The sequence below is a fragment of the Rattus norvegicus genome, chromosome 8 (assembly GCF_021556685.1).
Source record: "Rattus norvegicus strain SHRSP/BbbUtx chromosome 8, alternate assembly SHRSP_T2T, whole genome shotgun sequence".
Lineage (NCBI taxonomy): Eukaryota > Metazoa > Chordata > Mammalia > Rodentia > Muridae > Rattus > Rattus norvegicus.
In genome coordinates, this window is record NC_141541.1 from 93019628 (window position 1) to 93046827 (window position 27200).

General features: G+C 39.5%; 1 long non-coding RNA gene across 1 annotated transcript; it reads right to left on the reverse strand.

The window, feature by feature from the left end:
- Nucleotides 1–6370: 6370 nt before the first annotated feature.
- On the reverse strand, nucleotides 6371–11663 carry LOC148004282 (uncharacterized). The gene is made up of 3 exons (XR_015627376.1): nucleotides 11414–11663; nucleotides 10652–10806; nucleotides 6371–7684 (listed from the first exon to the last, which is right to left on the reverse strand). It is a non-coding gene; the product is annotated as an uncharacterized LOC148004282 (long non-coding RNA).
- Nucleotides 11664–27200: the final 15537 nt, after the last annotated feature.

Below are 27200 nucleotides of genomic sequence, written 5' to 3' on the forward strand. Positions count from 1 at the left end.
AACATGAAAACAAATTAAAAGGATAATTGGCCACAAACCCACTAGTGTGCCGGAAGAAAGGAGTCAAGATTCAAATGCGTTCTCCTGAAAAAGAACCTCAGACCATAGGCGTGGATCAGTTTTGTGCTATAGAGAAGGGAAATGAGGCACAAGAAGATTAAAAGAAAAACCTCCCAGAATGTCACACACAACAGGATATTACAACACTGGATTAACAAACTTCAAACAGTAGCTCTACAGCAACTTTATTGGCAAAAAAGGGGACATTTATGAAGAATGGAATTTCTGCATTTGAGTTTGGGGTTTCTGGTTTTCTTTAACAAGTGTACTATTTGACCGAAGGCACCATAGTAACTATTTGTATATGGTGGGAAAGGGCTTCTGTTGGGAGGGAATCGTACAGTGTTTGAAAGCAGTGACATTAGAGCCTCCAGCTTACTGTATGACAGGCACCAAGGAAGGCCACTGGTTTCAAGATTGTCTGATAGCAATACTCAGAACCGGCTTGGAACTGGAGCCCATTCTAGGAAGCCTTCCTCCATGTGTTGTGTGTCCAACACAGCTGCACGATCAATGAACTGTCTACGCCATTTTATGAAGCTTTTGGTCACAACTTTTACATTCCGAGCCTGTATGTAAACACTAGTTGGATGAGTCTCAACCCAAGTGCTACTGTCATGGTTCTTCCAGGAGCTTCCTTAGCTTGCATATCGGGGGATGAGGCCTCAATTCCCACTAGCTTTGGAACTGATACCAGTCACGGGATAACTTATTGGATTTCCAAAATGATAAATGTTTGAACAACCCACTGATCTGGCTGCTCCAGTCAATATGTCGACATTTTTTTTTTCTCACAACCCAAATGATTTTGACCTATTTAATATGGTTTGGCTTATAGATCCATTCATACAAATTTCTACAAAGTCCATTAAAAACTGTGAGAAGTTTTCCAAAAGAGTATCATAGGAACTGAAGGCTTCCCTGGATTCCTGCGAAGGTGGACAGAAACGAAATGGACATCAAACCAGCCAAGGGTATGACCAGGGGAACAGTATCTGTTCTGCCAAATACTAGTGTTATTCCCAGGGGCCACTGAAAGTAACCGCCTCAGCACTGATCCCCAGTGAAGATTACTGTCAAGGCACAGAACATTTAGTTAACAGCAGGTATTGTACTCCAAAGCTGAGTCAAACCTATGAGTCACTAGCAAGAAAGCCAACAATTCTCTACAGCTTAGCCACTGAAAAAGGCAATGGCTACCTACCTCCTTTGGTTTTGCTAATTCTTCTGGAATGACTTCAGAAAGAACAGCTGTAAAACCCAAATGACTATCATCTATTGTAGATGTTTTTTCCTTGAGTCAATATTTAAAATCTGGACACTTAAACCATTACCATTTTCTCATATTTTGCACATCCACATTGGAATTAAAATACCCTAATTTGTCAGTCTATGAATTGAACATCCGGTTTTCCATGTTTGTATAAAATTCCAGTGTTTGCCTACTTATTGATTTTGTCAATGGCAACAAGTTTGCAAACTCAACATAAAAAACTGTTTATATGAAAGGTTTGCTATCTTTAGATGAAATTGTTTTTGAGATGTTGTTTTAGTGTCTCGTAAAAGAAAAATTAAAATAAATGAACGATTTTTTTATACTTGTTACCTTTAACTGGCAACTTCATAAAATCCTTGAGTCACCTAAGAAGGGAGTCTCAGTTGAGGGATGGTACAGATAAGATGGCCTGTAGGTGTGCTTGTTAGGGAGTGTCTTGATTGCTGGTTAATGTAGGAAGGCGCCAGCGGTCAGCCCTTTCCCCTGGGTAGGTGGTACTGGACCACACAGGACATCTGTGAGTGAGCGAGCATGCAACATCCATCTGTTTTTCTGCTCTACTTCTTGCCTGTGAGCTCCCTGATCAGAGATACTGCTGTATGGAATCGAGGCTGGACTGTCTTAGTTCATGCCTTGCCTTCTCCTTGACTTGTAAACTGACATAAACCCTTTCCCCCTCTAAGTTGCTTTTGGACTTGGTCTTTGTCTAGGCAACAGAACCAACTAGAAGAATATTTTTGATATTTACATTGATGAATTAAGTCAGCTTTTAAATGTCAGTAGCAACTCATTAAACTTTACCATGATATTTGTATGTCAAAATATAACACAAAGTTTTAATTTAGTTCATTATTTAAACAATTGGATGAAATGATAATTATCTTGGTTCAGTAACAGAAATCTTTCACCATGTCCCATAAATTTTCATTCCTTAATTTTTCAAAATTGGTGTCAAGCAATGTGAGTGAGCTGATTACTGGATGGTTTATTGAACCGGCTTATATCTGATTCATTATAAAAATTCAGTTGATATTTAATTTGAAGGCATGTTTCTGTTTAAAGTTGTTATTATTTGTGCTGAAACTGTAGTCACATGTGTTTGACTCTCTCTCTCTCTCTCTCTCTCTCTATATATATATATATATATATATATATATATATATATATATATATTCCTATTATAAATTTAGTGCACATTCAACTCAAAACCTTAGAAAATACAGAAAAGCACTGAAGGGAGTTCTGTCATTTGTCCCTTCAGAATGAGCCAGTGTTGACTTTGACTGTATTGGTTTCCAGTTCTTTTCAGTGACTGGTCTATGTGCCCATGTACCTGAGTTACTGTGCACATTTTTTCCCCTTGAATTTATTTAGTGACATGGCTTTAAGTCAAGAAATTTGCCTTGGGTTTTGAACACATTCGAAAGATACATGGCACATGACAACTTTTGAAATTTAGAAGGTAATTTTTGATTGGCCTTCTTAGGTGTAAGACCTAATAGGGAAACACACGCTGTTGCATTTTGACATGACTTGCTTTAGTTCACTGAGTGGCTGTGCCCTATGGTTTATTATTGTTGGAGGCTCAAGATGCTTCTTGTAATTGGTATGATAGTGATGTTTACATTGTTTGTTTTTGCAATTAAAATATATTTATTTGGTAGGGTATGGTAATTCACACCTGTGATCACAAATGTGGGAGGCTGAATCATTGCCAATTAATTCTAGGTCAGCTTCAGCAATACAGTGAAAAGCTACGTCAGTGAGATACAAACAAACCAACCAATGTAAGTATCTCCCAGGCGATTGTTTAAGTTCTCCTCTGTTGTCTAAAGGGGCTTGAGAGTCAGTGCTTGTGAGCTCTCTCTGTCTCTCTTGTTCTCTTTCATACTCTTGCTCTTGCTCTTCCTCCCCCTTCCCCTTTCTCTTCAATTGTTAGATATTTTTATGAGGAAGAAAGAAAGTAGAAATTATGCATCTAACCTTTGTGACATGTAATGTCCTAAGGGAATAGTAAAGGCTCAGGAACTTAGGGAAATTCTTGATACTTTAGGGAGTTTTTATTCCAGAGAAAAATGCTAACAAGGAGAGGAAAGGACCACTTATGTCATGATTCATGATGAGATTAGAAGTGCCTCTCTGCTCCTAATGGTTCCCCTTAATCCCCGTCAGCCAGTCTCCAGCATCTTCAAATATCCAGCCTTAGAATCATTAAGAGAATAGCAAGGATCCTAGGACATGTTATCTGGAAGGAAATTTTGGCTGATAATTCCCTACTAATCTTCTAAGCGGAGATATGGTTTAGCAGCTAAAGCACTCGTCAAGCAAGAGGACTGGAGTTCACAGTTTCAGAACTTGTACATATGCTAGTGGTCCTATAACTTCATCCTTGGAAGGGGATCTCTGGAGGAAGCTGGCTATCGAGACTAGCCATATCTGTGAGTTTGGGTTTGATTGAGGGACCTGCCTTAAAAAGAATTGGGTGGAGAGTGATTGAGGAAGATCCCTGACACCACACCCATCTACGCATGTGCATGTGCATCCCCATGCATGTAAACACTACATACACAGGAAAAGAAAAAATATATATATATACATTTGCTATTAATGGTAACATGAATCTTGTCAACAGGTTGCTGTGAATGTGGGTGGTACTGGATGGAGAGTTTGAAGCTTAGGTAACCTGGGTAGTGTGAAGTCATGTAGAAACCTTAAGAGTCCAATCAGCTCTGGAAGACAAATGTGATAAAAAGTCCACAGTTGCCACTCCAAGCTGACCCTGAACACCTTGTTGGTATCACCTAGAGAGGAATTTCAAGAGAAAATTAACAACTGAGGTAAAGCCAACTCAAAGTCTGGTGGGGCTCTGGTGTTTCGAAGGAGGTGTGGCAATTCAGAAATAATCACCAATACCATAGAACTTTTCATGTCTTGCCCTCGCCCTTATCACTGCTCTGGAACCCCAGAGATGGCAGCCTTGCAGCCCTCATGAACAGCATCACTGATAATCAGAATGGGGAACTTTGAATCTTTGAATGCTCACGATAAGAATCCCTAGGTCCACTGACAGAGAAAAGGAAGATCCTTTTACTCAGAGTTGTTTTTTGTGTGATCCAACTGTGCCACATGAGACTACATGGTCAAGGGCTTAGGAACAATGTTCAGCAGTCATGGATTCAGACTAAGGTATGCTGTCTTCTCTAGCTCTCTTGAAAGGTTGAGATTTACCATCTCATCCACTTTCTTTCATGGACTTGAGAATTTTTAGGAAAGTTTAGGGAGCAAACACTTTCTTTTACACTTATGTATTATTTATAGATGCCTATGTAATCACTTTATTGACTGAAAAGTTGTTACCTAGATGAGGACCCAATAAATTTGATCTCATGATTCCCAGTTAATGATGAAAACTGTGGCACATGAGTAAGAGACCGAACCCATGTTAGCCTCCAGAGGGTGCTGTTAAATCCAGGGGGCTCAGTGGCCAAATGGTTAGCCACCTAATATTTTTGGAATTAAAAGTACTAAAAGTTTGAAGTCAAATGCCTCCCCAAATGAGACCTGTGGTGATTTGAATAGGAACTCATGGAGTCATGTGTTTGAACACTTGGTCATACAGAGTAGCACTATTAGGAGGAATGGCCTTGTTGGAGCAGGTGTGACCTTATTGGAGGAAGTAAGTGCTAAGGGTGGGCTGTGGGGTTTCAGAAGCTCAAATCTGACCATGTGTCTCAGTATTCTCTTCCTGCTTCAGGCCAATAACTCCCATTTACCTTTCCAGCACCATGTCTGCCTGGATGCTGCCATGTTCCTGCCTTGAGGATAATGGACTGAACTTCTGAACTGTAAGGCAGTTTACAGTTATTCTTAATGATCTTCCTTATAAGAGGTGTTGTGATCATGTATCTCTTTGTAGCAATAAAGCTCTAACTAAGACCAGAACAAACCAAACCAAACCAAACCAAACCAAACTAAACCAAACCAAGCCAAACCAAACCAAACCAAACCAAAGCAGAAGAGGTAGCTCAAAATGGAAAACATTTTAAATGGATACTCACATTCTTGGAAAAGAACTACATAGTTTTATGTTTGTAAAACAGCATAATGTGTATTGAGTAACACTAGGTCTTCATCGGCAAGCAGTAGTCAGACTCAGTCTTCTTTCTTGTTTTAAAAACCCCATTCATGCCTAGCTTTAATCATCCAATGTTTCAGTTGTAGTTTGCTGTACCCTTCTAGTTTTTGGAATTTTGCCTGTGAGTCTTAGCCTTTAGTGCCTGAGCTATCTCTCTATCTCCCAAGCTACTGTTTTTTAATGTTGTAAACAAGGTAAGAATAAACAAATAGTTGCCTAGTATCAGAGACTAGCCCAGCTTACATGGAAAGCGAGTGAGTCAACCTGTGACATTTCAAGATTACTCAGGGTAGCCAGAGAGAGAGAGAGCGGAGGTTGCTGCGTGAGTCAGGAGCGAGAGTGGGAAACAGGAATATGAGTGGAAAATGCACAAGTTCAAAAATTGTATCATAAAGGTCTTTTACCAATCTTTTGCTAATCAGAGTCTGGATGGATCATAAAGGTAAGTGAGCTTTAGCTAAAGAGAGTCAGGACTTGAGTTTTGGTTGGGGGGTACCATGACAAAGGCTCTTGCCATTTCATGTCCCCAGAGGAAGGTTCTGGCTTTAAGGGAGCTGTGAGTATTAGGTCTGGTCCTTACCTGCTCACTGGAGGCTTCGTTATTCCCAGTTTCCCCAGTTCTGCATTTAGTGATATGTTGTCACTTGAAACTGGCTGTGGTGGGTGTGTTCACACTGTGAAAAACAGAACCTTTACTTCTTCTCCAGAGGCAGTTGTAAAACACCAACTCAGTCATACTGCTTTACATATATGCCATACATGGCCCCACTGCTTGACGTGTATGTGACACAAGGTACTTAAAGCATTCCTTGTGATATTAAAACAACAACAACAACAACAACAACAACAACAACAACAATAACAACAATCAAACCGAACCAGAGAAACAGTCTCTCTTTGTCTTAGCTTTCTTTATTTTATGTACAGACAAATTCATATTTTTTTATTTGTTAGCCTTTGGGGGCATGTATGCATTTCTATGACTTAAAACCCTTTTTGAGAAGCAGGCCTAAGAACATGGCATTTGCTCTTGAATTTTGTAGCTGCACCATGCAAAACTTATACTCCTCCAGCCTTGGAGAGCTTGGTTAGAGCAGAGTCCTCACCAAGTTTCTTTTTTTTTTTCTCTCTCACTAGACATTTACAATGAAAAATTACTTCCTACCTGGTATCCATTAGCCCCCAGTATTTGTGCTAATGAGCAAGCCGCAAGGAGGAGAGCAAATGGATGAGTCACAGGGACACTAAGTGGATGCTTCCTGCGTGGTCACTGCATCACTGCTGGCTCCTTCACAGCTTGTGTGGAAGTCCCAGTGACTGTACTGCACACTGCTGAGAGAGCTGGTGGTGCCATGGTGACTTAGTTCTGGCGTGGAGCACCCTGGAAAGGGCTCACTGATTCGTCCTGATGAAATTTTCTTCATACATGCTTTCTAGCATGTGGCCCCACATCCATTCTGAAAGGCTCTTAAATGAAGACTTTTAAAATTTCTTTTTTTTTTTCAGAGCTGGGGACCGAACCCAGGGCCTTGTGCTTGTTAGGCAAGCACTCTACCAATGAGCTAAATCCCCAACCCTTAAATGAAGACTTTTAATCAGAGAGTCCTTTAAATGTAATTCAGAATGAGCAGAGAGCTAAACAGGCTGGATTGAGAGAGGGTTTTTCTTTGGGGGGGGTTGGTTTTTCTGTTTGTTTGTTTGCTTTTTGAACCAAAACTATAAGTAAGCAAACCATGAAGAAATTGTTGAAAACAAGGCCCAGGGTCAGGAGAAGAGCACCTGTCGCCTGTAGGAGCCTTGCTCTGTAGGGTTCTGTGTATTCCTTTATTTTTCTTTTGTGCCTGCTTTGTCACCAATTTTGCAAAATGGGAGACAAGAGACATGAATGGCTCTAGGGCTTGGGGAGGAATGGCTCATATTGAATATTCTACTAGCAGTAGATGGAAGAAGGGTGATTTCTGATTAGCCTCTGGGAAGGAGGTGATATAGTTTGTGTACATGGAGCGCTAATGAGAACAAAGGGTAATTTCGAGGTTGTGCAGCTGATGAATGGCAATCATTTCCCTGAGGGATGCTTTCACTTTTGAGACTGAGTTGTGTCAGCCAGGAGGAGTGAACAGACTGAGGTGAGACTTGGTTTTCCTGGGAACCGAGTTGGTGTTAGAGTCGGTCTAATTCGGTCTCGTTTTACTTGATCCACAATAGTGCTTATGCTGTTAACGAAAGGAAAAGCAATACGTGGCTAACTGAGCAAAATGAGCAAAACAGAAGATAAGGCCGTGAAGCAAAGGATAGCCTCCAGTTCCTGACGTCGCGCGGCTAACATTTCCTTTACAGGAAGTAAGCTGAGCCCTATATGAGGCTTCAAGCTGTGGGGTAGTCAGAGTAGAATATCGTTTCCCTTCACAGGATGGAAACCAACAAGTTTCCCAGGATGAACATGGCTCCCCCACAGTGAGTGCTGGGGAAAAAGCATTGAGTGAAAAGGCCAGTGCTGGTTTACAGGTTGGGGGAGACACTGAAGAGCAAGTTTTTGATGTGGACTGACATCATCTTTAATTAATTTTAAAAGGGCGTTACATTAAACATGTAAACATGACGAATATTTTGGCCTTAAAAGTCCCTTCCAAAATAAAAAAAATCAAAGCAAGTAAGAATTCAAATGCCTACCTAAATTGAACCAGACAACAACAACCCCAAGTCAGTCAAAATAGGAACCATTTCAAATGTAGCCAACTTAATAGGAGCTTTCTACTAGTATGGCAGTAAAATGACATAATCTAAATGGAGCAGTAGGGAAAATTACTCAATAGATAAAGATGGGGAGGATTAGAACCAGAGCTCAGGCAATTGTAAAGTGCCCCTACTCCATAGGGCACACTTCTTACCTAACCCCATATTTAAATGGAAAGGGGCACTTTGTGTCCTGGTCTTTATATTTTCTCTCTGACTATTGGGTTTGGAATAAGGGACAGAATAAAGGTTTCTATAAGGTGTCTTAGTTAGGGTTTTACTGCTGTGACCAGACACCATGACTGAAGCAAGTCTTATAAAGGACAGCATTTAATTGGGGCTGGCTTACAGGTTCAGAGTTCAGTCAGTTATCATCAGGATGGGAGCATGGCAGCATCCAGGCAGGCATGGTGCAGGAGGAGCTGAGAGTTCTACATCTTCATCTGAAGACTGCTGGTGGAAGACTGACTTCCAGGCAGCTAGGATGAGGGTCTTAAAGCCCACACCCACAGTGACACACCTACTCCAACAAGGCCACACCTACTCTAACAAAGCCATATCTTCTAACAGTGCCACTCCTTGGGCCAAGCATATACAAACCATAACATAAGGTATAATCCTTATAAAACAGACCACTTATAGCTTGAAATAATTTTTTTGGGTTAAGGTTATTATAGCCTGTAGTTTACCAAAAAACACTATTGTGTATGTGAATGTTTGTATTTAAATAGTGATTTTTTTCTCAGCTTATCTTCTTTGCAACTTTTTTGCTCTCTACATAATTTACAACAATCTCAAAGATGAAGTCAACCAAGCATTTGGGGAAACAAAGATAGCATTCAGTGGTTCCTTACAGGGATTCTGAAAGGAGTGACTCGGGGAAGAGCAAAGTAGGTGGGTGCTAATATTAACTATGAACAGACAGAGGTTAGGAACATCTAGGTGAAGAGTGAGAACTTTTTCCCTTTTGCACAGGAGAGATGAGAAGTTGAGTGTATGTCCAAAAGTAGTGGTGCATCTTGAAGGAGAAAGATCTAGAGACTTTGTGGTTGTGTAATCCCTGTGTGCACATAAACCTTGTTACCGCAATGGCCTTCAGACCTGGTGAGACCAAGTGATTTGAAGGAAACTTGATTTGTGATGGTTTGGATTGCATTTGATAGGTCATCTTAAAGAATATTTGGCCATCTTCACAGAGCACATATGACTGTTATTACTGGAAACGTACATGTGTGGGAGACATGTAATTCCATTGATCAGTTCCTACAGATGGATTATTTAGGTGGAATAGACTTGTCATGCTGAAATTAAGGTATGAAGTCACCAGAACTGAAATTACTTTTTTCTTAAAACAGATTTGTTAAATTGAAGAAATAAATTATAGAAAGTATGGGGTGATATTTTCCTCCTCTAAGTATTGAATCTAATCAAGTTCTCTTACATTATTTATTTTTAACCCATTTTTGGAAACTATGGTCAGATTGCATAAATAGTTTTGTAAATTTTGATTCTTAAGCATACATCATCCCTTTCAAAGTCCATTTCTGAATTTCACTGCTGGTTTTCCTCCTGTCCACTATATGCCTGGTGTACTCCATCGAGGCACTGCAGAGAGTCAATGGACCTCCACCTAAAATTTGGTTCAGATGTGCAGCTTGGGAAGGGAACATGTGCACCAGAAGGCTAGAAAGGGGTAATTATTCATTTGTGAATCTTTATAGGAAGAGCAGGGAGTTCCAAAGCATGTTCAAAATGGAGAGCAGAGAGAGTAGACTGGCTAGTGTTGTTATGGTGGTTAGGGTTCCTTTGAGGACAGGGCTTTAATTGGTTTGGAGTCCCTGCCAGCACCTGGAGAGGGAGCACCTGCACTTTCCAACTTCTTTGCCAGGTGTAGTAAAGGGAAGGAAAGGTAGGCAGTTTGTCAAGCCTCAGAAATGGGGTGTGAGTCTTCATTGCAGTCTAAGCAAACTTCCCCCTCTCTCCATATTTCTGCTCCTTCCTTAAGAAGGTTGAGTAAAAAAGAAGATATGAAATAGAAAAGTGGACTCTTAAAACAGTGCTCCCTTTGAACCAATGGGACAGAAGTGATTATGTTGAAATGTAAGGACTCATTCCTAATCACTTACAGCTTTTTTTTTTCTATCACTGCGCAGTTTCTTACACAGCCCCATTTTACCTGATCAACACTGATTGTGACTGCCGGTGAGGAGGGAGCCTCTGAGAGCTTTGAGACCACACTCTCTTCACACTCTCCATACTCCAGGTGTGGCCCCACACTATCGCATCCACTTCTCTTGGGGCTTGTGAGGGACACAGATGTCAAGGGTTCTGCCCAGACCCACCAAATTGAAATCTACACTTTATCGAGACTGACTTTCCCTGCAATGAAGTTGTTCTTTAGTTCTGCAAAGCAGTTCCATATGGAAAGAGGTTTTCCCCACACATACCTGTTTGATCAAATTCAGCTTCAAAAATAAACCCACCCCTGACTTCGTTCTGAATTCAGAAATACAACTGGATTTCTCTGCTGATGCCAAAACATATTTTTGACTGAAGCTTTCACTTTTCCATCCATTGTTTTAATGCCATATAAATGTGGCTCCTACATAGAGAGAGGCATGGATATTCTTGAAATGAAATATTATTTAAAGGTTCTTTTTTTTTCTTGTCCAGACACTTTGGACATGTTCTTAACCAAACACACAAAACAGAATCATATGTATGTGCACGCTGGCTTAAGAGAGAAAACACCCTGTTCTGGTAAAGCACCAGAAAAGCAAATAGGATTAGAGGCCCATCTGATTCTAGAGAGATGCTTTAACTTCTGTGAGGTCCGGAGGAATATTCCGAAGTGGGTACTAATTTTCAATCTGCCGATGGCTTGTCCAGGCATGCAGAAGGCTTAGATGATTTTTAACAAGGCACGACATCGAGAGCTTTAAATGTCTCTGTCACCCCTAAATCTGGTAGGAGCAATTTAGTGTCCAAAAACATGCGACCATTGTTTGAGCTGATGAAGTGAAACATCAACTTAAACAACAACAACAACAACAACAACACATTTTTCTTAGGCATCAGGGCATAAAACACTGCTTTAATCTGATGACCATATAAAAATTTCCACCTGCAGTGTTCTAGTCTCATGTAGCAACACTCCTTCTAGTCACCCCTCCTTCAGAACACACTCCAGCTTTGAATCGTACACTTACTTCTGGCTTTTGAAGTCTTTCACACATTGTGTGCTCTTCTGCCTTCTCCTCCAACTTAAGCTTTTACATTTCTGTGGGTAGGTATGGCATGCTAACAATATCATCTTTCCTGTGCTTCCTTGGGCTCGGAACACGTTGGGTGCCTGGGAATATAGTGTTCAGGGCGATTGACTCCATTGCCTACAGAATAAAACCCAGGAGAGTTAGAATTTTCCTGGGTACATAGAAGCAGAACTCTCGTTAAAGAGTTACAGGGGAGATGGAAAATAGGCATAGAAGATGATGATGGAAAGGAGTTGAAAGTACCTGAAGCCACGAGCTTTACTGATTTGCCTAAGGCCAAATTTGAATGCCAACTCTGATCAGCCATGCCAAGGTGAAGGTTTGTAAAGGGTGGGTCAATGAAGTAACTGAAGCTTAAACCAGGCCCTGGCACCATTAGCTTGGCTTAGGTATCTGGCAGGAGCTCGCTCTCTGCTCTGGAGGAGATCATCACACAATCATCTGGCAGGTCTGGAGGTTTAAGACTAAGGCTTTAATTGGTGTGCTTTTGACCTGCTTCAGAGCAGCCATGGCTCATTTTGCCTAACCCATTCCTGACTTATAAAGGAGAAAGCAGCTGATTAGAAATCTTACACTCCCTTTCTAGAACACTTGTGGTAAAAACTCTGAACCCTAGCTGCAACTGTGTCCTTTCGTCTGTAGGTATGGCACATCTCAGGACATCATGCCGAGTCCTGAGAAATCCCTCTTTGCGGGTTCAAATGCAAACAGTTGCTATTCTTCTTGTCCTTTCTTGGCTGTGAATACATGATAGGTCCTGGACGATCAGTGACCATTGTCACCACGAAAATTTGTCTGATAGCTATTATGCAAGACAGATACTTTTGTTGGCTCGTTGATATATAAAATTCATCCAGAAAAAAAATTACAGGCTTTAATTATGTTACTTATTTCCTTTACAAGATCAGGAAGCTGCTAACTGTATGTTCTAATGGATAATATTTATAGTTCCTTGCAAATAATGCTTCATTTACTATATCCATGCTGATGTGTGTGCTAATAATTACATTAAGTGTTCTTGCTCTGTCTTGTATAAAGGGCACAGATGTCCTTTGTAGCATTTTTAGTTATAATTTAATGAAACATGGATTTTTTTCTCATTATAATTTATATATAAGATCTCACACTAAAATAACAGAATTTGAATGATTACTCTACTTTAAGGTCACAGAGCAATTACCCAATCAGTCTTGAAATCCACGGTGGCTTAATATGGTCTGCAAACACAGATGCACCTTGCAGTTACAGAATATTTATTCAAGCAGGGCGCGTTTCCTTAATTGATTCTGCAACTGCGTAAATCATTTTTGTTACCAATACCATTAATCCCCTCATTTCCTTGCTCTCAGTCTTGCATTGCTGTCCCTTCCAGATCTCTGTCTTCCCAGTTTCCAACTCTGTAGCCTAGTTTGAATTACTTTACATGGTAGAAAAAATTTTTTTAAAAATTGTATCAATGTTGAGTCCTAAACTTTAATAGCTTAAGATGACTAACCTGTCATGTGTTGGATAGGCATCATGGAACCATAATAATATGTGCTATCTGTCGGTAAATTTATAATAAATATTTATCAGCTTAGTGATGAACTGGAAACTTTCAGAGGACTTTTTATGGGGCAGGTATTGTACTTGGAACTTTTTGTACGTAATCTTGCTTAATCTCAAGATAGGTGGTGTCAGCACAGTTTTCAGATGGAAAAAAGAAAAGCAGGTCAGAAGTTGGTAACCAAATCAAGCACCCCCATTGGCAAGAACTGGAGCTGAGATTCAAAATCTAAAACATCTAAGTCTATCTGGTTTCCCAGGAAAGAAACAGAAAACTAGAATGTTTATTTCCATTGTCAAATGATTATGATCCAGAATTGCGTGGAGAGGTCACTGACTCAGGTCTGTCCCTGCAGCCCCTGCATTGTTTGTGGAGAAGAGTGATGGCCTGGCTCTAGGAGCATTTCTGATTATAGTTCAGCCTGGGAAAAATAAATTGCCCACTTCGACCAGTCAACTCTCGTGTGGCCTTAGAAATCTAGTTCATGGGCCACATTAGTGGGAAGGTACATTTCACTACAAGTGCACTGTAATAGTGTCATGAGGAGAGTGTGTCTCACAGACTACCCTGCTGATGTGATATACACTAGGAAGGAAGGAATGGGATAGAGGAAGTCATGGCAGCCAGAGGACTGCTAGAAGGAAGTGACCCACAAAGGTAAGAAGTCTGCTCTTTGTGGATCCTGGGTTTTTTCCCTTGTAGAGCATCTGACATGGGAGAAAGCACTGCACAGCTGTGGAGAAAGAGCAAAACCTGCTAAGTCCATTTGGCCTATTAGTTAGAAATTTGCCTTTAATAACGTCCATCATTGGCTGATGGGCCAGTTCTTTTGAATTGGGACAAGCTCATCTGTTATGGCGGTTCGTTGTAAGACAGTACACCTATGCTCTGAGTGTCTGCATAAGATGTATTCAGTATACATTGCATTTTATGAATCACATAGTACCTTTAGTCCATGTTTCAAGATTCAGAGAACAACTGATTTTTAAAGGTTGGCTTTTAGTTAGGAAGATTTTGTAAAGTTAAGTTCTAAGTTTGCAATTTCCCCCATTGTTTATTGTGTGAAGTGTTGTATATCTCAGTGGATAAGGTCAAGTGCCATAGGTCTAACATCTTTGGGGAAACTCACACCGTTCTTCCCCTATTCACATTCAGAACAAAATGAGAAGACTAAGTCCTGGGTAACTACAGGGACAGAGAAGCTTAGCTCTCTGACCTATAGGCAGATTATTTAAGTATACCAAGTAGAAATTAAATAATACAACACCAGTTAGGGCAGTTAGCATATGGTAGCGTGTTACATTTTAGATGCAGTGTCACATTATGTGATGTAAAGTACTTCTGTGACCCATCAGAATATCGTTGACTGTGTTGCCTCCTCTCAAGAGGAGTCAGTCTGGTATCATAGAAGCAGATTTATAATGATTTTTTGATGGATCCATTAATTTTTTTCTTATAGCATGATATACTACTATTGCTTGGACTAGAGTTGACCATACCCTTAGCAGGCAAAAGCCTTTATTTTAGACACTGTTCCATAAACTTTGGTTCATAATCTCCAAAGTGGTGATGACTAAAATACAAACTGGATTGTAGGGAGAATCAAATAAGAAAGCATTTACAAGGGAAGTTTAATAGTAACATCTGTTATCATTATATCCACATAAGAGTTCAAATCAATAAATCCTGATAAAGGTAATAGTGGTGTCAAGATAGAATTAAAGGGAAAAGGAAGGAATATTTAACATAGATTTCAAACAAAGTTGAAATCAACTCGGTGTGGTCCTGGAGTAGTTAGTGTCATTCTCAGTGCAAGGCCTTGTCTAGGTGAGGAAGCTGGAAGGTGAGGAGGCAGCCTTGGGCAAGGCTGGTGCTGAGAGAGGCAAGAAGCCTCTCTTCAGTCTGTCTCATCCCCTGAATCCCTCCAGCAATAGCTCTTGCCCTGGGAATTCAGAAGCCTTCCTGCTCCCTCAAGGTTCCTGTCAGTATCAATGGCTCCCATGTTCTTACTGAGCAGTGTTTGGAAGGCCTGTTACTTGTTGGTCCCACTGTGGTTTACCTACTCCTCACATGCTGGCTGCCATGGCTAATTAAGTGTGAGCTTTCTCTACCAAATACAAAAAAGACTTCTTTTTTTTTTTTTAAAATGGAAATTCCAGCTCACATTAGGGCATGCACCTCACTTTCTCATGAGACCCATTAATACCACTTGGAAACCCCAGCTTTCTTCTCCAGCTCACAGAGTGTGGGCTGAGTGGATGAGCATAGAGCCTCGATGATGGTACAGGAACTTGATGGAACGGTTGGTATTCAGAGGTTCCATGGCCTTCATTTCGCTGTCAGTGCAAATTGCTCTACAAGGAGAGCTATGAGTAAGAAATTTGTCAAAAGGTTTTGAAGGGGCAATCACAAATTGCTGATGAAAGTAGGTGAAGCTATGAAAAAGATTTATGAAGACTGATTTAGAATTGAAGAGTGTTATGAGACACTTTTTGGAATTCCACGGCGTGGCTGAGGCCAGGAGGGAAGATATGAGAAACGGGTAGAGAGCACTGTGCATTGTTTGCCAGCAGACACATTAGGCCCTACAGCTCAGATCTCAGCTGTAAAATTCCTCGCACTCTGGGTGCATTGGCTGTGGGAAATGCCTGTGGTTTTCCCAGCTTGCCTCTCTCAGCAGGCTTGAAGGCAACTTGTCTCAAAGGCTATAAGAATCCAATAGGAAAGGAAGCAATGAAACCTAATAATTGAAACAAAATAGAAACAGCAATGAAGAGTTAATTGAAACAGCTTCTCTTAGGAGACTGTGAATCATTCTAGAGTGATAATTGTTCATTTCATAAGGAAAACTGCACAGTGGCTCAGACTCTCCAGTACCTATAGCAGGAATAGAACCCGACAGTTTCCATGGTGATTGGAAGGATTCAGTGGTAGCATGGTTGTCATTGTAAAGGTCAGATGTTTTTCCCCTTTAAACTCAAATACCCATAGCAACCTGATACCAAATATTACTCATGTTTAGAATTTTGTAGACTCTAATTTTTATTCTAGATATAAATTGCACAGTAGAGCCGAGTGCTTTATTATTTTCCTTATTAATAAAGACCTTAAACGCTGATTAAGATTCTGAATATAACAGGCAGAGAAGTTTTGAAGACTGCCTGTATTGTTTTGTGTACTCTTAGCATCTCAGCAGTGGTTTTTAAAAATGTAAAAATAATTTTCTTCTCTCTCTCTATAGTATAGAATGTAAAATTATAGAATGAGCGCAAGAGCAATCCATGAATAAATCTTATTACATTCTATGGGAAATATTTCAGTAAGAGGTAAGAGTAAATTTAGCAGGAAGAATTACAACAGAAATGTCAGTCACACGGTGATTCATGACATTGTCCATTCATAAATCCGGTATCCAGGCTACCATCTTTTTCTGGCCCTTTCATTAATTTATCTGTAAGAATTAGGATCTGAACATCTTGTTTAATGCTTCCTGAGGCAAGCTGTGCAGAATGTTAATGATCAAAACCAGAAATAGAGCGACCTTTAAAACTGATGTTTCCATCACAACAGCTAGAATTTTGTGCTTTGGTAGCAAAACAATGGCAAAGAGGCTTGGTTGTTGCCATGTCTCAAAGATAAGGAAAGGGAAGTGGATTTCAGAGTTGTGGTTGCTTTCCCTCTGATATGTCCTTACATGCTGTCAGTTCTTACATAATTGTTTTTTACCTTAATCATAAACAGGTGCATGTTTCTGCACTCCTGTGCTAGTCACCTGTTATTTTCTAGTACTTAAGAGTAAAGGTCAGAGCTGGGGTATACTCTAATAAACTTCTCTTTGTGTTATGCAACCCCTCTTCTTTTGCCTTTTCAAGAAACAAAGTGTTCATGTGAATTACACATGAAGACAATTACACAGAAAAACAAATTCCACCTTGCCTCATGATGACTTGTTTAAAGTTTATAGACAGACTTACTAACAGCACAGTCATGCTTACAGCAGACTGTGGTCATCTTAGAATGAATGGAAACAAGACCATCCACAACTCAGAATTAAAAGCATACTAGACCCTAATGTCTAACTATAGAAGGGTCTTCACACTAAAGCCATTTCTTCTTATTTATAATTCATTTTTCTTATTTACATTTTTCTTATTTAGAATTACTTTTTTAGGTTAGCCTACAAATGGACAAGTTGTATCATAGAACCTTTATGTGTCATTTGTTAACATTTCTTCCCCTGTCTTCCTGCCCTCCACCATGGTTCCCCATTGGTTGCTTTCTTCTCCGAGTTAGTACATCCATTGCTATTCTATTACATAGATTCTATTCCCTTAAGTCCACTTCCTTACTCTCACAACACATTTTCTAGTTTTGTGACCTGCAAATACAAAAGTGTATATGTGATCTAAATATACACGCAAATAAAATCTAGGTTGTGAGTGAAAATATGCAGTATTTATTTTTCAGCTTTTGATTCAATTTGCTTAAAATTGTTTTCAAGTTTATTTTTATTACTGAAAACACTAGAATTTTTTCTTTTCTTTATGACTACTATGCAGTCATAAATATTAGTATCGTACCATGACTATAGTTCCATGGTATGTTCGTACTACATTTTCTTTAGCCATTTGTACAACTAAACAAGTTCTGGTAGTTTTTGTATATTGTGTATAGTACATCTATAAATGTGGATTATATAAATATCTGTGGTGTGTTCAGTTGATTATGTGTACTCTTAGGTATTTTCTTCTAGGCTTTCATGTATGAGATTTCTTTCCCAGTTTCTTAATGAGTTTGTTGGTTCATGGAAAAATAAGAGGTATTTGTATTATTGATTCATATCCTCCTACCTTGTTGAAAGTGGTTATCACATCTAAGAGAATTATGGTGAAATTTTGTGTCCCTTTAAATATAGAATCATGTCTTCTCACATAAGGATAATGGACTACATCTTTCCATTTGTGTTCCCGTGTCTTGTTGCTCTCTGACTCGGGGACTGTACTGAGGAGTGGAGTAGGTACCTTTATGTTATAGAAGAAGTATTTGCAGTTTTTTCTCACCTCATACAATGTCAACTACAGGTAGTTCATTTGTAGTCTTTGTATGATGAAGTATTTTTCCTTCTATTCCTAGACTTGTGAGGGAGTCTTGAAGAGGTATTAAAATTTGTCAGAGTCCTTTACTGTGCTGATCTCAGCATGGAGTCATGGGTTTTTGTCTATAAGTCTATTTATGTACTAACTTGCACTTGCTGATTTTTGTTTGTTGAACGAACTTTGCATCTCTGACAGAGAACTAAATTAGTCATGGCCTATGATTTTCATTGACTTTCGAATTTGACTTATTAAATAAAGCTTTATAGAAAAATGTTTCTTCTTTATCACTGAAATTGGACTTCAGGTTTCTCCTGTATCTATATCTGATTTTGTAATCAGGAAAGTGCTGGCTTGTTTGGTGACTAAATCTGGGAAGTCTTCCTTTACTGTCTAGCTTTATGGAATAGTTGGAGGAATGCTGTTGTCAGTTCTTTAAAAGTTTGGTGGAATTAGGAAATGCTCTCTGGGACTTTTCTTTGTTGAATTCTTTTTGTTCATTATTATTTAGTAATATTACTGTTTTAATCATGTTAATTTTTTATTTTCTTTTAAAAATTATTTTATTTATTTACGTTCCAGACATTGTCCCCTCCTGGTCGCCCCTCCCACAGTTCTTTATCCCATTCCTCCTCCCCTTTGCCTCTAAGAGAGTGCTCCTTCCACCCCCACATTTCCCTTCCCTAGGACAGCAAGTCTCTACAGGATTAGGCACATCCTTTCCAACTGAGGCCAGATAAGGCCTTCCTCTGTGTGTGCCTGGGGCCTCAGACCACCAGGAATGCTCTTCTTTGGTTCCTTAGTCTCTGGGAATTCCCACAGGTCTGGATTCATTGATACCATTGGTTTTTCTATGGGGTTTCCATCCCCTTCGGCTCCTTCAATCCTTCCCCTCACTCTTCCATAGGGGTCCCTGACCCATCACATTAATTTTTAATGGAGCACTTTTAGTTCTTTTTATTACCTTTTCTTATTTTGAGAGATTACATGTCTAGCAGTTACCCATTTCCCCCTAGATTTTACACTAATTTTTCTTTTTTCCTTGACAATACTTTTCTCATACAAAATATAATGATCGTGACCTTTTTTCATCTCATCCCAGATTCTCCCTACCTCACGCCCCACCCAAATCTATGCAATCTTTCTCTCCTGAGAAAAACAAACAGGCATAAAGGTCAACAACCCAGAATAAAACAAGATAAACAACCATAAAAAGAAGAAAAAAGCATGAAACACACACACACACACACACACACACACACACACACACACACACACACTCCATAAAAACAGAAAATTAGAAACTATGAGAGATGAGCAAAAGACTACTTAGATTAAAACATGACCAAGTGGAGCTCCATGCTCTTCCCTTTCTAGCCACTGCTCTGCCAGCCTCCACCAGGCCACTGTACCAGAAATGCTTAGGTTAGGTCCACCTTCCCAACATCTGCTACACAAGGAACATCAGGGAAAACCATGTGGCTGAAGGCCAGCATAAGAACACAATCAACAAGAGCCCAGGCAAGGTGGAACCTCAGAACACAGCTCTCCTATTACAGCAAGCCCAGATATTCTATTAAAACTGAAACAATTACCTTAAGAATAATCTTAGAAAGATGATAGAGGTCTTTAAAGAGGAAATGAATAAGCCCTTTAAAGAAATACAGGAAAATATAATCAAACAGTTAGAGTCTTTAGGAGTGGAAACAAATAAGGCCCTTAAAGAAATACAGAAAGATACCATTAAACAGGTGAAGGAAATAAGTAAAATTGTTCAAGAGCTAAAAATGGGAATGGAAGCAATAAAGAAAGCACAAACTGAGAGAATACTAGAGATGGACAATGTAGGGAAGAGAACAGTGAAATGAAACATAACAAAGCCAAATAGCCTCCCCCAAAACAAAACAAAAAAACTAGACACAAGCTTCACCAACAGAATACAAGAAAAGGAAGAGAGAATCTCGGGAGTAGAAAATATGATAGAAGACAGTGTCACGGGGCTGGAGAGATGGCTCAGAGGTTAAGAGCGCTGACTGCTCTTCCAGAGGACCTGAGTTCAAATCCCAGCAACCACATGGTGGCTCACAACCATCTGTAATGAAATCTGATGCCCTCTTCTGGTGTGTCTGAAGACAGCTACAGTGTACTCATATATAATAAATAAATAAAAAAATTAAAAAAAAGACAGTGTCACATTTGTCAAAGAAAATGTTAAGTATAAAAAATTCCTGACACAAACATCCAGGAAATCTGGGATACCAAGAAAAGGTCAAAAGTATTAGGAATAGAAGAAGGTGAAGACTCTCAGCTCCAAGGACCAGAAATATTTTCAACAAAATCGTAGAAGTAACCTAAAGAAAGAGATGCCTACAAAATAGAAAAGAAGATTACAGAACACCAAATTGGACCGGAAAAGAAAGTCCTTTCACCACATAAAAATCCAATCACCGAATCTTCAGAATAGAGAAAGAATATAAAAGTTGCAAGAGAAAACAGCCAAGTGACATACAAAGGCAGACCCAACAGAATCACAGCTGACTTCTCAACAGACACTCTGAAACCTAGAAGGGCCTAAACATATGTCCTGCAGCCTCTAAGAAACCACGGGCTACTATGTCCAGCAAAACTCTAAATCACCATAAATGGAGAAAGAATTATTCTAAGATAAAACCAACTTTCAACAATATCTATCCACAAATTCAGCCCTACAGAAAAGAACTAGAAGGAAAACTCCAACAAAGAAAGTTAACTATACCTAGGATAACACAGCAAGCAAGTAATCCCACACTAGCAAAAACAAAATAAAGGAAACACACACACACACACACACACACACACCCCAAAACACACACACTAACACCACCAACACCAAAATGGCAGGAATTAACAATTATTGGTCATTAATAGCTCTCAACATCAATGGATTCAATTCTCCAACAGAAAGGCGCAGGATAACAGCATGAATGTGACAACAGGATCCATCATTCTGCTGTACATAAGAGACCCACCACCTCAGCAACAAAGATAGACATCATCTCAGAGTAAGGGGCTGGAACAAAGTTTTTCAAGTAAATGGACTCAAGAAGCAAGCTGGAATAGACATTCTAATATAAAATAGACGTTCAACCTAAATTAATAAAAGGAGAGGTGCAAAGACACTCCATACTCATCAGTAGAAAAATTTACCAAGATGACATCTCAATCTGAATGTCAATGCTGTAAATGCAAGGTCAACCACATTCATAAAAGAAACATTACTAAAATTAAATAGCAAGTCAAATCCCATACATTAATAGTGGGCAACTTCAACACCCCACTCTTACCATTGGACAGATCATCAAGACAGAAACTAAACAGAGAAACTAACAGCGGTTATGTATCAAATGGACCTAACAGATAACTGCATAACATTTCACCTAAGGATAAAAGAATATACGTTCTTCTCAGCACCTCACAAAATCCTCTCCAAAATTGACCATACAGTTGGTCACAAACAAGCTTCAACAGATCCAAGAAAATTAAAACAACGCCTTGAGTCTTATCAGACCACCTTGGATTAAAGCAGGATTTCAAAAACAACAAAAGAAATCTTACAACCTCACAGAACAACTCTCGACTCAATAATCTACTCGTTCTCTGTTCCCTCGAAGCATGTTTTTAATTATATCAAGAGATATAAGTTCATCAATACTGTTTTGAGACAGAGTGTTTCAGTTAATTCTTGGCTGGAATACAAACAGAGGTGATGAAACCAATTCAGTATTCTATAGGGACTAAATTATTGCTCTTGCCTTTCCATTAACCCCACCCACAGATGAATTTCTATAAAATGTTTTCTAAAAAATTCACACATCATTACCAGAGAGATGGCTGAAGAATGTGTAATGTATAAATAAGTGTTTTCCTTACATGTCTTGTTTTTGGTGGAACCAGGGAACCAAACTCAGGGATTTGGGCATGCATCCCCAGTCCTTGTAATGGGCCCTCAAAATTACTTTTAGTTAGCCATATCTGCCCAGCTGGGAGTTTGAAGTTTCTTTGTCCATGGAAGTGTTCATATGCTCATTGGGTATTTTTCTTCTCTCTACATATGTGTGGATTTGAGAAGAGTTGGGTGATTAAAAGGGACTTTCTCCCCTAAGTATGCAGCATAAAGGAAGGATGTGCTGACTGATGTCAGAACCCAGTTGTTTTATTTATTTTCTTTGACTGGCAACAAGCTTGAAGCTTCAGAAATCAATCAGGCCCACAGCAGGATCTCCTGTAACCCACATCAGAGTTTAGTGACTTTCCAAAACTGACTACTCTTTATTAGGTTATATACATATATAGTTCAAAAGAACTTAATTATGATTATTTTTAATGGTTTGGATAATTACATTTCCTAGGGTAAGCCTAAGATCAACTCTTCCTGTGCTGGTTTTCATTGACACAAAAAATTGTGAGATATCAGTGAGAATGAGTTATTGATGGTTTATCCAGAGGATCTGAGCTTAGTTCCCAGCACCCGCAAAGGGCGATTCATGACTTCCTATAAGGACAGTTCTAGAGGACCTGACACCTCTGGCCTCTTCAGGTACTGTAAGCACAAACCCATACAACACAAACCCACACACACAGAGTTGGCTCAACATTACCTAACTCATTTTATGAAGCCACACTTACTCAGATACCTAAACACAGAAGGACCCAACCAAAAAAGAGAAGTTCAGACCAATCTCACTTAAGAATGTCCATGTAAAAATACTCAATAAAATTCTTACAAACCAAATCCAAGAACACATCAAAACCATCATTCATTATGATCAAATAGGCTTTATCCTAGGGATGTAAGATCGGTTCAATATACAAAAATCCATTAATGTAATCCACTATATAAATAAACTCAAAGAAAAAAATCATACGATCCTCTCCTTAGATGCAGAAAAAGCATTTGACAAAATTCAATATACCTTCACGTTAAAAGTATTGGAGAGATCAGGAATTCAAGGCCCATACTTAAACATAATAAAAGCAATAGCCAATATCAAATTAAATTGAGAGATACTTAAAGTAATCCCACTAAAATTCGGGACAAGACAAGGATGCCTGCTCTCCCCATATCTATTCAATATAGTTCTTGAAGTGCTAGCTAGAACAATAAGACAACAAAAAGAGATCAAGGGGAAACAAATTGGCAAAGAAGAAATAAAGGTATCACTATTTGCAGAATACACGATAGTATATATAAACGACCCCAAAAATTCTACCAGAGAACTTGTCCAGCTGATAAAAACCTTCAGCAAAGTGGTTGGATATAAAATTAACTTGAATAAATCAGTAGCCTTCCTTTATACAAATTATAAACGGCTGAGAAAGAAATTAGGGAAACAACTCCCTTCACAATAGCCACAAATATTAAAAACTATATTGACAAAACAAGTGAAATATCTGTATGACAATAACTTCAAGTCACTCAAGAAAAGAAATCAAAGATCTCAGAAAATGGAGAGCTTTCCCATGCTCATGGATTGGCAGAATTAACATAGTAAAAATGGCCATCCTACCAAAGGTGATCTACAGACTCAATGCCATCCCCATCAAAATCCCAGCACAATTCTTCAAGGACATGGAGAAAGCAATTCTCAAATTCATCTGGAAAGGCAAAAAACTCAGGATAGTGAAAACAATTCTTAACAATAAAAGAGCAGCTGGGGGAATCAAGCTCTACTACAGCAATAGTGATAAAAACAGCATGGTATTGGTAAAGAGATAGACAGGTTGATCAGTGGAATAGAATTGAAGATGCAGAAATAAAACCACACACTTACACATACTTAATATTTGACAAAGAAGGCAAAAATATACAATGAAAGAGAAAAGAAGGCATCTTCAATAAATGGTGCTGGTCTAACTGGCCGTCTCTATGTAGAAAAACAAAATAGAAACATATTTGTCACCTTAAACAAAGCTCAAGTCCAAGTGGATCAAGGACCTCAACATAAAACCAGATACACTCAATCTAATAGCAGAGAAAATGGGAAAGAGTCTTGAACTCATTGGCACAGGGGGAAATTTCATAAACAGAACTTTAATGGCTCACACTCTAAGATCAAGAATTGATATATGGGACCTCATGAAAATGGAAAGCTTCTGTAAGGCAAAGGACATAGTTAATAAGCCAAATCAGCAATCTACAGATTGGGAAAATTTTTCACTAACCTCACATCTGATAGAGGGCTAAAAATCCAAAATATATAAAGAACTCAAGAAGCTAACCACCAAAAAAACCAACAATCCAGTAAAAAATGGAATATAGAACTAAACCAACAATTCACAGCAGAGGAATCTTGAATGGCTGAGAAGCACCTGAAGAAATGTTCAAAGTCCTTAGTGATCAGAGAAATGCAAATCAAGATGACCCTGAGATTTCACCTTACACCAATCAGAATGGCTAAGATCAAAATCTTAGGTGACAACACATGTTGGCAAGGATGTGGAGAAAGAGAAACATTCCTCCATTGCTGGGGACATTGCAAACTGGTACAACCACTCTGGAAATCAATTTGGAGGTTCCTCAGAAAACTGGAAACAGATCTACCTAAAGACGTAGCAATACCACTCTTGGGAATATACCCAAAAGGTGCCCCACCATGCCACAGGGACACGTGATCCACTATGTTCATAGCAGGCTTATTTGTGATAGCCAGAAGCTGGAAAGAACTCAGATGTCCCACAATGGAAGAATGGCTACAGAAAATGTAGTTCATTTGCACAATGAAATACTCAGCTATTAAGAATGAGGACATCTTGAGTTTTGCAGGCAAATGATGGAACTAAAAAATATCACCCTGAGTGAGGTAGCTTAGACCCAAAAGGACATGCATGGTATGTTCTCACTAATAAGTGGATATTAGCAAAAAACCCCCCCCCACCACCAACAACAACAAAACCAAGTACAGAATACCCAAATATAATCCACTGAACTAAAAAAGGTGAGCAAACGCCTGTGTCCCACTTGGGAGGGAGAAGAAAGCAACCATAAAGGGGGAGGGAGGGAGGAACATGGAAGGGAAAGGGGACAGGGGAGGGGGAAGTAGGGAACATGATCTGGTATTGGGTGGGTGAAAAGGACTGAAGCCCTGAGGGCCAGCAGAAGAATGGAAATAGGCAATTCCAAAGGTAGGAGGTTGGGAGGACCCTCCAGAATATGCCAGAGACCTGGGAGGTGAAAGACCCTCAGGACTCAAAGGGAGGGACCTCAAATGAAATGCCCTACAGTGGGGACAGGGAACTTATCCACCTCCAGCAGAAAGACAGGGCACAGTGAGGGATGGGGTTGCCATCCCGCAGTCAGACTCTGGCCCATAATTCTTCTCTCTGAAAGAACCACAGGGATGGAAATGGAGAAGAGCCTGAAGAAAAGAAGATCCAGTGACAGGTCCAAAGGGGGATCCAGCTCAAGGGGAGGCCCCAAGACCTGACACCATTACTGAGGTTATGGAGGACTCACAAAAAGGGAGCTATTATGACTGCCCTCTGAAACACAACAGCTGAAAAAGCAGCTGAAAGAGGCAGATGCAGATATTTGCACCCAACCAATGGACAGAATGTGCTGACCCCTCTGGTGGAATTAAGGAGAAGCTGGAGGAAGCTGAGGAGGAAGCTGACCCTGTAAAAGAACCAGCAGTCTCAATTAACCTGAACCCCCAAGATCTCTCAGACACTTGATCATCACCAGGCAGCCTACACTAGCTGACATGAGGCCTCCAACACATACACAGCAGAGGACTCCTGGGTCTGGGTACCTTCAGAGAAGATGCATCTAATCCTTAAGAGACTGAAGGCCCCAGGGAGTTTAGAGGTCTGGTGGGGTGGGTGGGGTGGGGACGTCCTGTGGCGCTGGGGTAGGGGTTGGGGGGGAAATATGGGATGTAGAACAGAGGGTGGACCTGATGGGGAATGAAATCTGGACTATAAAAACAAACAAATAAATAAATATTAAAAAAAGAAAAGAGCACTAGTGGCCTTTTCAGAGGATCAGGGTTGGGTTTTCAGCACCCACATGATGACTTGCAACAATCTGTATATCCAATTGTGGAGGCTATGATGCTGACACCCTCTTTGAGCTTCTATGGGTGGTATCAGACATACTAGCCATATGTGGGCAAAATGCCTTTACATATAAAACTAAAGCTAGACTAAAATAAAAACAAAAATTTAAAATATTTAAATAAATCTTAAATATCGTGAATTTTAAAAAGTAGTTCAATTCTAAGTTTGGGACTTTTGGAACCATTTACCATCCGTTCTCTCCGTCATTTGGGTAAGTGGTAAAAAGTAGTGGATATTTTTGAGGCAAATATACCTCTTCTAATCTTAAAGTGGAAATAGGAAAAAAATCAAGGGCTTTAGGTGTTATGTGGCACTAAAACTTGAATATATTTTGGACCTAAAGGAAGTTAAAGGCATTTCTAAAGTTAGTCACTTTCCTGAATAACATAGAGTACCATTATTAATATGTAAATTTCATTAGGCAGAATCACAAGAGTCCCTAAGATATTTGAATCAGTTATGATTCACACTCAGTCAAATTCTACATGTAAATCCATTTCTCAGAATAAATAATTTATCTGCTGGTGTACTGATCGATCTAATATTGCTGCCTGCTGGAGATGACAACAATGAAACTAGACGTGTTATGTTGAATTTGTGACTTTTCTGTAGCCACAATAAACACTACAATCAAAAGCAATGGAGGAAGAGGTTTATGTGGGCCAACAGTTCCAGAGGAGTAGAGTACTTCAATATGTGACAGGCATGAGAACCTCAAGTCCTTCCTAAATCACATACTTCCTTGAGTAAAGCTTTATGTCCTAAATGTGCCAGTAACTGGAGGACCGGACATTCAATTACATAGGCTTATGGGGGGAATTTCTCCTTTGAACCATGCATTCAAATTCCTAGTAGACTTTCATTTTTTTCTACTTGAAAGATGAAATATTAAAACTCAAGTTGATATATTGATGATAGTTTGGTGGGTGATCTGAACACCACTGCAGAGCTTCCTGACTTTATCAACAATTCTGTTCACCGTTGCACAGAG